The 14,096-nt window shown below is 47.3% G+C and overlaps 1 long non-coding RNA gene across 1 annotated transcript; it reads left to right on the top strand.

The window, feature by feature from the left end:
* The first annotated feature begins 3,052 nt into the window (after positions 1–3,052).
* Positions 3,053–11,534, top strand: LOC144115982 (uncharacterized). Its single transcript, XR_013311643.1, has 3 exons — positions 3,053–3,163; positions 8,380–8,507; positions 11,379–11,534. It is a non-coding gene; the product is annotated as an uncharacterized LOC144115982 (long non-coding RNA).
* Positions 11,535–14,096: the final 2,562 nt, after the last annotated feature.

Below are 14,096 nucleotides of genomic sequence, written 5' to 3' on the forward strand. Positions count from 1 at the left end.
AGTTTACCTTCCGCATGAGTCTTTTTTATTTTTCGATGTGAATCGGTTCCTTATTCACTGTTTCTTCACCACCTTGATTTTGAGAATCTGGCTATGCGCCATGTGCACGAGGGGAAAGCGTTGTTGGGATCGAGATGGCGTGGTCGGGCCGGGAGGAGGTACGAGGATGACGGGACTCAGGGAGACTTTGGGGGGACAAGACATTCTATTTACATGGTGAAGGAAATGCACGGACTGTACAGAGATGATGAGGGAAGTGCTGGTAGAGACTCGATGGGCAAGGCGGAGGGGCGCCCTGAAATAGGGTTTGCCTCCGGTTCCCGCCTTCTTTACCCGTTAATAAACAAGTCTGGCCATCGCCCTTGAACAGAGTCGATGGCGCATCTGCCCAGGCAAAAGTTGGGACGCTTCCTTTGCTTCGAATTTCCTGGTCGGTTCCTGGAACAGTCTAGCTTTAGCAGTACCAGAAGCACGCTGTCCAAGAAGCACGATTCCTCGAAATCACGGCTGAAGGTAGTTGGGTGTGTTTAGAGGAAACTGACGCCAACCAATATTTTAAACTTTAGCCAAGGTTTCTGGACCAACGCGGTCTCTTCTTCAGGGGTGACTAAAGTGTGCCAGAAGCAGCGGGTTGCTGCCTTCGTTCTCCGTTTGTTAGCGCGTGGCGCAGTCCATGCACTAACGTACGCGGAGGAGAGTGTTGCTGGAGTGCTATTCATCGACACCTTTGTGAGCCGGATGTGCCATGACTCCGCAGTCGCCTCTTGAACCGGTTTGGCTCCACGGCCAAGACGCTCACCTCCTCGAAGGCTATCCTGTGGTCGGCGCGCTCGCAGTGTTCGGCGAGGGAGTTAGATTCTGAATTCATTTGCCGGATGTCATTTTTGTGTTGCCTTATTCTTTGGTGGAGGTTTTTTGTTTCGCCAATATATGGTGCCGGGCACTTTGAGCATAAGATTTTGTAAACGACACCTGGTTGTTTTTCTCTGGGACGCGGTTTTTCGGTCGTGGCAAGAAGCGGCTTGTTGTCGAAACAGGTTCGTGAGCCTATGTAGATTCCATGTTTTCTCGGAATGCGTGCGAGTGCCTCGCTGGTTCCCCTCGCATACAGAAGCACAACGCGCGCGTTTCGTTGTCTCATTGTTAGCTGGTCCCCCTGTCCTCTGAGCTTGACTGGCGACCAACGCGCTGAATAAAGCCACGTGTGTAGCCATTCTTCTGTAGGCCGGCGAGAACGGTGGATTCTGCTTTTTTCTCCGCTTCAGAGGAGCAGATTGACTTTGCTACTCCAGTCATTCTGCACCGCTTATTCTTTGTCACCACGTCATCATCATCATCATCATTTATTTTTCCCTTAAGGCCCCGCCCCTTCTCAGGGTATTACGTAAGGAGGGGAGGGCTTCGTACATAGGAAAATACAAGAACAAAGCCATGGAAAGAGGTTCAAAAGAACAGATCTAGTAAAACATATTTAAACATACAAAGAGGGCAATTAGGACAACGATACAAGCAGTAACATCAAATGAGAACACAATTAGAACAGTTAAAAAATTCAATCGAGCAGAGAGAGGAAATTACAAACGAATTGTTTCAGCACTTCAAACTAAGGGTGAGCTGCTTGTTGGAAGGGCTGGTCTAGGTTGGACTCTCTTGGCTGGGTTCCGGTGAAATTCCGTAGAAAAATTCGTGACGAGTCTCCTTAGAACCAGTCCCCGTGACTCGCCAGTTGAAGGTGAAGTGGTTAGTCTTTTTGAGGACCAACTCGACCCGGATGCAAGCAGAAAGAGTCGTTGCTCTTTCACAACAGCTTAGGCGACTTCATATGAAGTCTCGCAGGCGTGTGTCACCACTTCGCGCACTTTTGCGTGCACTCCCAGACACCCTTAGAGCGTGTGGGGGTAGCGGTCTCGGTCACAAAGGAGATGCCCTCGACTCAGCGTGACATAAAGCCGATCTGTTTGCGGGATGTACCGTTGGAGCGTGTACCGTACAGATCCCCCAAGAACTTCATACCTCTTGAGGAGATATACCTCGGCGGAAAAGTGATGTCGGCACTGTCGGAACCTCACGGCATAGACCGAACCATTACTCATAACTTCCGCCTCAGATGTTTGGAATTTTATATTGAAGCGGCAAGCCAGATATTAACCAGAATCCCATTGGACAACGTCCAGATGAACATACTGGAGGCAATCGACCCGCAAGTTGTCATCGAAAAGCGGATTTCTTCAATAGCCCCACTTGCCACATCATTCCCTTCTCTGGTGCCAGAAAGAGAAATGAACAAAATTGACGCAGAATGGAGACTGCTCCGCAATAGAGAAATAGACCTGCCTGCAGATGCGAGCGTTCAACGCTTTTGGAAACGACTGAGAGACGAGGCAAGGAGACGGGAGCCCAATGTTCCCTCTCTTGTTGCACTGCAGTGCAACAGTGGAGAGAGTTTTCTCTCAGATCAACCTGATGAAAACAAAGACCAGAAACAGCTTGGCGACGCAAACCCTGGCAGCTACGCTTCACGCCAAGCGGGTTCTAGGAGGGGCCAACTGTTATGACTTTGCAGTGAAAGAACGCTTAATTGACCTCATGAAAAAAGAAATGTATATGCAGGAGTGAAACTCAGTCGGGATGCCACCCGAATGACGTGTCCTATGTTTTAGTGTTTGTTTGTTCACACCAACATTTGGGCACAAACTGGATTTTCCCTCGCTCTTTGACTGCAGCCGGTGAGCGTAACTGTTCACTGCGAGATTTTCGTTCATTTCAGCATGGAGGAAGGAAAACTCCATGCATTTCAGGGCTTAGGCCAGGATTTATTAGGCTGTGATATTAACATGTTTTCTTTACCCGTGATCACGTGGTACGCGAGTTTGCATGGGAAATCAATGTGTTATTGTATTCAAATTTGCTACCAAAGTGTGGTAAGAGGGTCCCTGCGAAATAAAGGAGTTCACAATTCAACTACGCACCTTTTTTCCATGCCTGAATATTTTTTTTCGGATCTAGGGAAATCTAGGGAAGTTTGAGTGAAAATTTGGGGGTGAAGTGGCTTTCGAGGTTGGCAGCACTGGTGGAGTGGCTGTCCCGCCAAAAAGGTGCGAAATTCGGACGTCCCGTTTCTTTGGACATGAGCAGGAGCGTAGCCGTGAACTACAGCGACAAGGTACGTATGTGTGTTGTTACTGCATCTTTTTGGATAGCTGTGGAAACAATTACAGTTCTCTTATGTGGTAATCTTCATAAATATAAAATTGATTGAGTAGGAGCCTATGGAAGGGGCAAAACGCGACAGTTCGTCGCTCGCAGCAAGCAATTGCAGCCTCTGCTCGCGCAAAGTGCATTCTTTAGCTCGCATTTTTTTGTCTCGTTTTCTAGAATGGTCCGCACGTACAAATGAAAGACGACGAGGGCTGCATGGAGCGAGGCGAGAAACTACAGTTTCCCATGTCGTGGTTATGACAGACTCTCTGTCCATTTGCTCCTCATTATCCTCACTCACTGAGTCTCGGGCATTATGCCTCTTTAAGTTCCTGATTCCGCTCCATCTAAATTTGGTAAGGTTGCTTTGGGTACCAGGTCACATGGGCTTTCACTTAAATGAGGTTGCAGATTCCTTAGCAAGAGTCTTTCTCTGCGGCCCAATTGTTGCTGTCCTGCCAACGTGTGCATATACAGCTGCGGTGAGGTTTCGCAGCTACACAATATTTCAGGAATTTGCTGCTCGGCTCTTACATCATCTCCCAAATATCAGGATCTTCTGCATCCTTGGAGTAGCAAAGACTGGCTCTCACGCAGACTGGAGGTCTCTTTCACGCGCTTGCGTTGCCGGGTTCCCCTTCTAAATTTCTACCTTCACAGATGTGGCCTGCCGGCTTCCCCACTGTGCCCTTTTTGTGCCGAACCTGATACAATAGATCACTTCCTGCTGTTCTGCCGCCGCTTCTCTCATTTGAGGAAGCGTCTTTTGCTAATTCCGTTTCATCAACGGGGCTTGCCTGTGTCCTCCGCGGTTGTTCTTTCCATTGGCGCTTCATTTCTTGGACGAAGCAAAAGAAGTGTGCGCTCTGCTGTGCACAATTTTCTTCAAGAAACGCAGCGACTCCCATTCTAATTTCTTTTTCCCGCTCTCAGTCAGTGCGACATTGAAGCATTACAGGCATTGTATACTATTCTGCACATTAAGCCATTGTCCCGTTTTCGATCTCCAAGTTAACAGGATCCTTGTCCTTGCGTCTTCCAATCTATCAGCTTACATACTATTATCACTCATTTTCGCGTCCAAACTTTCGTGTATCCAGCAATTAAACGCCTGTGTCTTGGCCACTCCCTCGTAATGGGTATGTGCCAGCAACGTTTGAGGCCTTCCTTCCAATATTAAGAAGCTCTAGAAAGCGTGCGCCAGCGAAAACATTCTATTCGCGCTGCACCGAAAGCCTTCTCTGTGACTAAGAATGTCATTCAACGGCGAGCAGAACGACCGGAGACGCATGGTCGATACGTGCTTTGGAAGAAGCAGCTTGGATCAAACACACAAGCTACAGCCACTTGACGTAAGCTTTTTCAAAGCCTTCAAAGCTGCCTACAACAACGCATGTCGGGAGTGGCTGCTGAGCAACATTGGGAGTCGCATCACGATGGAGAATGTAGATGAGCTGGTAAGCAAAGCCTTTGAACGATCCGGAAACATCAGTAATATAACCAATGGATTTCGGAAGTGTGGTGTTTGGCCATTTTCTCGTGCGCCGCTGGATGATCCTGTGTTCGATGAAGCGCCATTGGCAAGCACAGCGGAACATCAAATTTGCGGTCAACGCCAAGAATCCCGCGCTAACTGCTCCTCGCCTACTTCTACCGATGACAATGATGAGCCCGCTCATAGTGACACGACCTTTCGAGTTCTCTCTCCTGTTCCTGCTATAGAAAAAGCAAAAAGAGGGAAGTCGGAGACAAGCATAGGTTTGACCTCATCGCCATACAAGGCGAAGATAGTTGCAGCAAAACCTCCCAAGGAGTCAGGTATGGCCTCAAGAAAATGAAGCGGGAAATCGAACGAATGGGCTGTTGGTGGCAGTGTTCAATCGCAGGATATCGCACTGAAAGGAAAACGTTCTGCGAAGCGATTAACAAGCAACAAATGTGTCTGGGAGTGCCTCGTGTGCAAAGAATTATGCAGCAACACGGCGCCTCGTTCTTTGTGCATCCAATGCATGATGTGTCACGAGTGGGCTCACGAAGAATGCGCAGGGCCCCATGGATTGTACTTCAAGTGCTCCGAGTGCAAGAACTGATTTTGTTTGGTTTCGACAAAGTGTCTCGTTTTGCCCCACCTTCTGTCTCGTTTTGCCCCGTGGGTCGGGGCAAAATGAGACAAATGGGACTTTTTTTTATAATTGATGAATATTCATAGTTGTGATGTTGCAAGCTTTCTGAGTTTTGCTGATGACCACTTAAATAAGATGCCAAGGAAGGCTCCTGTACAATTCTTCTGGTTTTTGAAATAAAAGTGTAAAAACAGTATGAGTTTGCAAATTATTGTCTCGTTTTACCCCGCCCAACCCTACTATCATAGCAGGCATGGACCGGGGAGGGCTGTCGTACCCTACCTTGGCTTTCGTAGAGTTCGTCAGCCGCCTGGAAGGTGCGGCATCAAGTGTGGATCCTGTGCTTGTTAGGGGGCCAAGGCTGCTTAAGAAGTTTGCAGACCTAGTGCTGCCATCACTTGCAAAAAATCCGCTGTTTGTGTGCTCGAAGGACACCACAGAGCCTCACAGAAGGGCCTTGCTAAAGGTGATTGTCCACAAGTTTATGAAGCCATTTTTGTCCAACTTTGCGTCTGATCTCACAGAAAAGCACGACAAACGAAAAATGATAAATGCCAAACCAAAATCACGTGATTTTGGTTTGGCATTCATCATTTTTCGTTTGGAAGGTCCTGAAAGTTTAAGGATCTGGCTGGCGTCAAATAAAGGTCTGGCCACGACCGGCTATTTTGTCTGGCAAACGAGCTTTTCGAGTCTCTTTTTATTTCTTTTTCATGTAGAGTGCGTCTTGAAATGATTATCAGGTTAACGCTCCTGAAAACAAGTGAGTGAGAAGTGTCCGTGGCGCGCTTTTTATCATAAATCGGCGGAAAGTAGCACGACTTCGCCCTGGAGTGCTGCTAGGTACAGAGCAGAAGCAATCGTGTTGAAATTGTGCAGCTGCGCGCACAAGAAGAAAAAAAAAACGCCGCTCGAGTAGCACCAGAGCCGCGCTCGCCAGTACAACCGCTCTTTGAGCTTGTTTTAACTGCAAAACTGCTGCTTTGAGAAGAAAAAAATATCACTAGCAGCCTCTAGTCGGGTACAGCTTTTTGTGGCTATGCAGGGGAAGCTACGAGCGCGAGACGCCGGCTTCTGCGCTGTTCTCGCGCGCTCATGAGCCAAAGACGCAGGCCTGTTTGCTGACAGCTCGCGCTCGTAACAACCACTGCATACAGAAAGCTGTCCACGATTATTGCATCTGATGAATATTAACACGTCTTTGCGGTGCGTGCTTAAAAAACGATGCGGTTTAACTCGGCCTACCAGCCACATTCCAGCGCAAGCATACTGAAGCTAGCAGAAGCGTACGGCGGGCGCTGCCGATATGAGGGTAACTTGTGGCGCCACCTGTTGCGGCGCGCTGTCCCTCCTGAAGAGTCACGTGATATTTACCCGGACACGCGCCGCCGTAGGAGCCGGCGTAGTGAGCAAGTCGCTAAGTAATAAAGCCGGTCGTGGTTACTTCTAACCTCTTAAAATCCACTTTCCCTTCACTATCCCTAAACCCCAATGCCTTGGGTAAGTCCAACGTTACTAGGGTAAGTCAGCCCCGCTGCTTTCCACTGTAGTTCAATAAAACATTTTGCTGGGCGAGGTGGTTCATTTTGCTCGAGGGGATGCTTGTAGCGTGACAAAAAACACAAGGGACAGAGACGAACGGGATGAAGCCCTTTACAGAAAAGTGTCAAGTGTTCAGCCGTTTCCTCCTCCTCTCCGCACGCAATGCACAAAGTGTCTATCTCCTGGTACCTGACTCTATACGTCTTTTAGTCCGCAAAACTCCAGTCCTGGCCTTAAACAACAAAGAGCTTCCCCTACAATTATCATAGATATTTTCATTGACAATTTCCTGTTTAAAGGTCCGGTATGTTCCCAGTGCCGATTTCGTCAGCATCCCTGTTTTCCACAGCTCTCTCTGTTTCTTTTACCTTTTTCTTAACCGATAAATGCTGATTTGCCCCCTTACTGCTGTACAGATATTTGCTTGTCAATTTTCTAGTTCGCTTTCTCCATTTCGTGTCAACATTCTTTATATACAGGTATCTGAAAACTTTCCTAGCCCACTGCTTTTCCTCCATCTTTCTCAATCGTTCCTCAAATGCTATCTTACTGCTAGCCTCTCTGCTTTCGAAAGGCGCCCATCCCATATCACCCTGTACGCCCTGATTTGGTGTATTGCCATATGCTCCCAGACCCGCTGCGGTGGCTCAGTGGTTAGGGCGCTCGACTACTGATCCGGAGTTCCCGGGTTCGAACCCGACCGCGGCGGCTGCGTTTTTATGGAGGAAAAACGCTAAGGCGCCCGTGTGCTGTGCGATGTCTGTTTTCGTTAGCAGTTGAGCTGCGTGTTGAATCTCTGATACAGTGTTCTGCTCGGATAACCCGAATGCTTTTGTAGCCCAGCGGTTGTAGTACAGTGGTTATTGCGCGCGACGAGTGGAATGTGACCCTGCAGGCATTCGCATTTTGCCTCTTAATGCAGTAAGTTATGCTTTTGTAGCCGCATGGCGCCGTTGACAGTAAAATGACTACCCTGCTTTTAGGCGAATTAGGGGTTTAGGCTAACCGCACAAAGGTGGTGATACGGTGTTGAACGTTTCGAGTGCACGTTTGTAGTTTTGTTCAACGTAACAAAAAACGGTCATGTTGCTGTTTGTTAACTTTTTGTTGCTGCTGCAAGACTTGACATGTCATGAACTGTGCCTAAAGTTCTTTGCACGAACAGCTGAATGATATGATTAGGACTGAAGTAACACGCGCTGACCGATCGAGCCGTGCGTGAAGGCAAGATTTTTCGCAGCTACAGTACGTGGCTTCCTTGTGCATAGGAACCAGCACCGGTGTTTGCGGAAAAGGCCGTGGAATTATTCTGCTGATTTTTATATATCACAAATCTTCGAATTGCCTGTGCAAGGTCTACACGACGATGCTGTGTGCAAGTAGCTGCCAGGTTATTCCAGCCAGTTCCAGCAAGCAGTGGGGCAAACCTTTCTAGACAGTTTGCCCGTCGCCCGGCATGTTGCCCATTTGGCGATGCGAACAGCCAGACAAAAGGCATGGCTTCTCTTAATTGCAGCATTCATGGCTGGGGAAGCAGAGGAGCTTCGTTTGCGTTTTGTGAACAAGACACGCCGTGAGGTGGACGTCATCTGTCTCAACTACGAGGTTCGGGGAGTCAAGTACAGGAGCCTGAGTCCAAATCAAGTAAGTGCCAAGACGCAAATATGGTGCGTTCATATGCAGGTTGCTCAGGTGTGGTGGCGGACGCTAGGTAACTTTGAATTGTATGAAAGTAATAGTGAGATTGGGATCAAGTAAAGATGGTATCTCCATGTCTCATCTTACTGATGCTTTCATTTATTCAGTAGTGCAGATTCAAAAAAAGTTTTTGCTCATTGTAGTTGAGGGCCTTGCAGATGGAGTACTGGAAGAGTGCGAGAAATTGGACAGTAAGTGTACGTCGTGTATTTTTGCAAGCCATAAGTCGCCCAATTAGCAGTGCTACCTGTTTTACTGAAAGCATGCAGAAATGCATTTCCTTGGTGTCCCAATTGCCATTGTTCTAGTTGGCTTGTGGTTGTGTGATTATTCAGCGCTTTGCATGAAAAGGAAACATTCTCTTGTCTGTGACCTATGTGTACTAATGGCATTGTGGAAAGACATGAACAATGTGTGGGGGCTGTGAAGCTTTCCCTTTCTCGGGGAAAACTTGGGTGATTTACCTCCACCATGGTGTCCTGATGCTTTTTTTCCATGATTGGTACTCTTTTGAGGTGTTAATGGCTGCGATCTTGAGTGCAGTGAGGCCACTCATTCGATGTTTTGGATTGGGGCAGTGTCAAAGAAGTGCCACACTTTGCAGCTTCTGCACATGTGTTTGCAATGTTCAGATACAGCTTTTGTCTAAAGTAGACCTCAAGAGCTCTTGTGTGTAGTGGGGCTCTTGTGGCATCCTTAATTAGAAGTTCTGTATTTAGGAGGGCGAGTGTACCTCCCACTTTCAAGAGATTTGAAACACTGGTGATGCCTAACGAGCCAGACAGCATGGCCCAGAAGCAAACCCCTTGGTTTCTGTACTTTTGACAAAGGCTCCTTTGACATGGAGCAGTTAAATTTGGAGGCTGCCACTGGCTACCTGTGCCAGAATGGCTCCTCCCTGTGTGACCAACTGAAGAGGGCTGACCTTGTGGTTGTAGTGAGCACAATGAGCTCCTGAGTTCTGTGATGCTAGTGAATGGTGGCCAGGTGTTTACTGGAAAACTAAAGAATTTTCGCTGAAGTCTCAGCCAGTTCCTGTTACTTTTCAATGTCTGTGCTGGCAATAGAGAAGAGTAAAAAAAAAAAAGACATACCACAATGAATCACTACGCAGCTGCACAGATAGTTTGCATGTGATGTCATGGCCACAATCTGGGTGTCGACGATAGCTGCCAGGAAAAGTGTACGTTGGTGCAGATGGGGATAAACGGATTGGCAGAAAGACCGGTATTAGCTGCTCTTTCATGTGTCATATATTGCATGATGTTGGTGCTAACTATGTGCAGAGTTTAATGAATATTACCACAAGTCTGGAGAGGGGCCGCAACTGGTGGTTGAATGCCGGGACCATGCCAGCGATTGAACGTGAATAAAAACTGGATTTTCAGAAATAAAGTATGTTGAAGGTTTCAAAAATAGCACTTGAAGCTTTGTTTCAGACAGTGAAAAACCAAAGACTTCATAAATTTTGTCTGAATTAAAATGAATGCTTTCGTGTAGACTGTTTTTGCTATGCTGAGCCGCTGTGGTGGATGAGCGGTTATGGTGCTTGGTTGCTGATGTGAAAGACGCAGGTTCGATCCCGGCTCTGGTGGTCACTTTTCAGTGGAGGCGAAAAGCTAGAGGCCCGCGTACTGCGCAATGTCAATACATGTTAAAGAACTCCAGGTGGTTGAAATTATCCAGAGCAGTCCGCTATGGTGACCCTCATAGCCTGAGTCTCTTTTTCATGTTACATCCCATGAAAGCAAACATTTTTGCTACGTTCTATTGATGTTCAATGATCTAAAGGGACATTGAGTTTCAGTGTCTAAAAGGGACCACCTCTGCTATGCTTGCTTTCATAAGTGTTTCAAGCTCATGACTGGGCTTGTGAGGGATCTTAATATGATCTGTTATATTTTGGCCACTGCATTGTTTATGTGAAGTACTTTGAGGCTGTATGCAATTTCTCTGTATCTGTCAGGCTCACTGTGTACTCTGCACGAATATGTGCTAGATCTTCTAAAAACTATTCTTGGAAACAGTGGCCTGAGCCATATAGACCACAGCATTTTTTCCTCTCAACAAATGTTCTCAAAGAAATATTGGATGGGTTGACGGGAGTCTACCTTCCAAGGCAAAGATTCTTCCAGGAGTCCACTTGGGCCATCAAGAGCAGAGGTGCTTTGGGACTGTGCAGAGTATGTGTTCAGTACAAAATGAGAAATGAGATAATTTGTTTGGTAAGGCTCTTTAAATACATTGGAGTCATTAGTAGTGCAGATACAGTTTGGAGGGCAGATTTGATGTTTAGTGTTGGTCTATCAAAAAAAAAAGTTTGCAAGGCAGAGTACAGTGTTCAAAGAGCAGTACTGAATTAGTTGTTTGCATGTTGCTTATATGGCTGCTTCTTCCATATGTGCAAGACCTGTACCCAAGGAGGAACACTAGCCTGTTTGGCACATGTTAGAACAGTGTTAGAGGTTGATGGTCAGTAATAAAGAAAAAGGATCACTGTGACAGATAGCATGAAAATTTTCTCTGGCAGATAGTTTTCATGCATGTGACATTGCGTGCTTTTTTCTGTCTGTGCTTGAAACTGCTACGAGCTCCTTTTTGCTGTCATCTTAGTTGGTGATGTTGAGATAATATGTAAGAGATTAACTTGGCTGCAAGACTGCAGCTTGAGTGGAAAATTCCAGTCAGCCAGGCCTTTTGTGTAGGTGATTATTTTCACTGCTACCTAGTTTTAGTTCTGATGCATACTGTTGCTGCTGGCACTGCTTGGAGCGGTTGGTCACCATAGATGGTGATGTGTATTGTTGCTCGTTCCAGGCTATGCATGTGGACATTTGTGAACCACCTGTGGATCTTTCGCGACTCGTGACCGCCTGGTAGTGCATCGCAAGGAAGTGCTCAAACCACATGTGCCTTCAGGCTTTGGCCCGGATGGACGACTTCAGTTTAGACGCTTGGTGGTGTCCATCACCCCTCCTGGTACGGACCTCTTGGCCTCCATGCTTTGGAGGGTCTCTCGGACAGGTTTGAGTGGCAGAATGAACAACTGGCAGATGTGTCGGGGTGACAGTGCAGGTAATTTTGTAGGGTTGACTGTGGCCAACATGACGAAACTGAGCTAGGCAGATAGCTTCAGTTGCGTTTAATGCCACCAGAAACCGCATTAACACCACACTTGATGTCATGTGGAAAGGGGGCAAATAACTGACTGAATGAAGAATATGATTGCATGTAAAAAGCACTGAATGTGATTCAGCTCATGGAATAAAACAAGCGAGTGTCCCATTACCATGGATGGTAGTAGTAGTAGTAGTAGAAGAAACATTTATTGAGAATTTTCTGCACCGGGTGGTGTCCTTATGTCAGGACTCCAGTGGTCATGGCTGTTTCTCTTGCCTGGGACACCAGAGGTCTCTTCGATTTGGCTGCACTTTCTGCGCCGGTTCAAGGAGTGCAGCACTTTCGCATTCGTTTTGCCAGTGGAGCGTGCACCTGCTGCACTTTCGTCTTCGTTATGCAAAAGTCAGAATAGTGCAGCACGAGTTCTTGGCTGGCTTGCACTCTTCCGAGTATAAGTGCAGCTCTAGTGCAGTAATATAGCGGCGCCCATGTGTAGGTCGGAGAAGTGAGCAAGATATGACTGTAGTCTTTAAATGAAACAATGACAGTTCGCTCAGTTCTCCCTTGAACGGAAGAGGTGAGGAATTGTTCATGGCGTCATAATTGTAAACCTAAGCGGTCAGGTCGAGCCTCATGGGCAGCATTTAAGCGCATATTCGTAAATCGTCTGCATGTATACGTGCAGCACCTTCCTTTTTTATATGAAACGAATATTAATTAAATTTCTTGGGGTTGGTTCATGGCGACACTCCTTGGGATTTCCTACTTGAAAAATTCTTAACTGAACAATGTGTGCATATTATATAAATTACTCAAAAAAATTAAAAGATTGAAATATTTAGACAGTTTGATCTCTAACATGGTTTGGGATTGTGGCGGCACGCGGTTGGCTCTAATTTGGTAGCGACGCCAAGGCTAGCAGACAATGAAGCCTGCACTCGACCATTCGTTTGTTTTGGAAGCAGCCACTGCCAAGCTGCACTTGAACTGACTCTGCATGCTGGCGGCATCGGCGCAGAACTCCATGGATCTAGTGCAGCGAGTGCAGCCAAATCGAAGAGACCTCAGGTTGCGCTGGATCGTCAGGTCAGGGCTGGACAGAGCGGCCTCCCACTGCTCCTTCGTGCATAGTGTGTTTGTGATAGTGTGTTTGTAGGTTGTCTGGTTTTTTGCCAATGCAGCTCCACATGACGTGGTATGCTGTGGGTGTCTCGTCGCAACACGGGCATGCGTCATTGTAGTGTTCAGGGAATATTATGCTGTATTTATGAAAATTTGGGACGGCGTTGGTTTCGAGCTGCCTCCAGTCCCTAGCCCCCTATGCTTTCAGCTACATGTGGTGGGGGCTGGAGTTGACGCATTGATCGAAACTGTTGTAATCTGGTGTTATAGGCTGTAGGTATATGTGTCATGTCTAGTTGGGCGTCGTGTGTGTGTGTGTGTAGCCTGATCGGTTTGCAGATCCTCGAGCTATGCTCTCCACGACGTCGTTGCCCTCGAGTCCTGAGTGCGCTGGTATCCAGGTGATTTGTTGGTTGAGCGATGGGTCAGAGGAGGTGCTACAGTTTGTTAGTTTATGCAGCCTCTTATGTATTCGTCCTTCTAAGAGGAGCCGACATCCCACCAGTGAGTCGGTGATTATGTGTAGTTCTCGGTCTGTGGCATCCTCGTGCTGAATGGCTAGTGCAATCGCTGCGGCTTCTGCCTCGGTGACTGTGCATTCCGTGAGTGTCATGCTCATGATTTCTAGGAGATTAACGTTTACTATGGCCGCCACTAGTGTAGCCCTTAACTTGTTTGGGTGCATAGCTGAGTCTACGTAGACTGCCTTAGCGCTCCGTACCCCTTTTCGGTGGATATAGTCTATCTGGGCTTTTCTTCTGCCTTCCCCTGTGTGGATGGCATATTCTTTGGTATTGGGGCTACATGTACCCGCACCCTGTGTTCTGGCGATAGATTCACTCTGGATTGAATAAGCTGTAGGTCTGCAAGGTTGCCTACTTTTGTTAATATGTCCCTGCCTGTCTCTGTTCTGACAAGACGCTCTCTCTGAGATAGTAGGATGGGTGTCTGTATATCTTCGAAGGTGTTATGAACGTTTAGGGCTTCCAGCTTGTCGTCTGTGGTGTAGGGTCGTAGACCCAAAGCGTTCTTGTATGCTGTCCCGATTAGCAGGATTGTTGCGCTAAGCCAGAGTGCTGCTGATCTTGACTTGCAGTAATGCACGCTTGGACTACATTGCAAGTTCAGGGGTGTCCTCTTGGGTGCATATCATTTGCTGGCAAGAGTTACATCTAACTTGGGAAAATCTGTTTTTGGGCATGTGCACTGTCTGTGCAAGTTTCTCGTCGTTTTCGCCATGACATGAGTGAAAGAAAGAAAGCCTCCTGAAGTTTTATTGTTTTCACTTGTTTC

The sequence above is a fragment of the Amblyomma americanum genome, chromosome 1, assembly GCF_052857255.1.
Source record: "Amblyomma americanum isolate KBUSLIRL-KWMA chromosome 1, ASM5285725v1, whole genome shotgun sequence".
In the NCBI taxonomy this organism is placed as follows: Eukaryota; Metazoa; Arthropoda; class Arachnida; order Ixodida; family Ixodidae; genus Amblyomma; species Amblyomma americanum.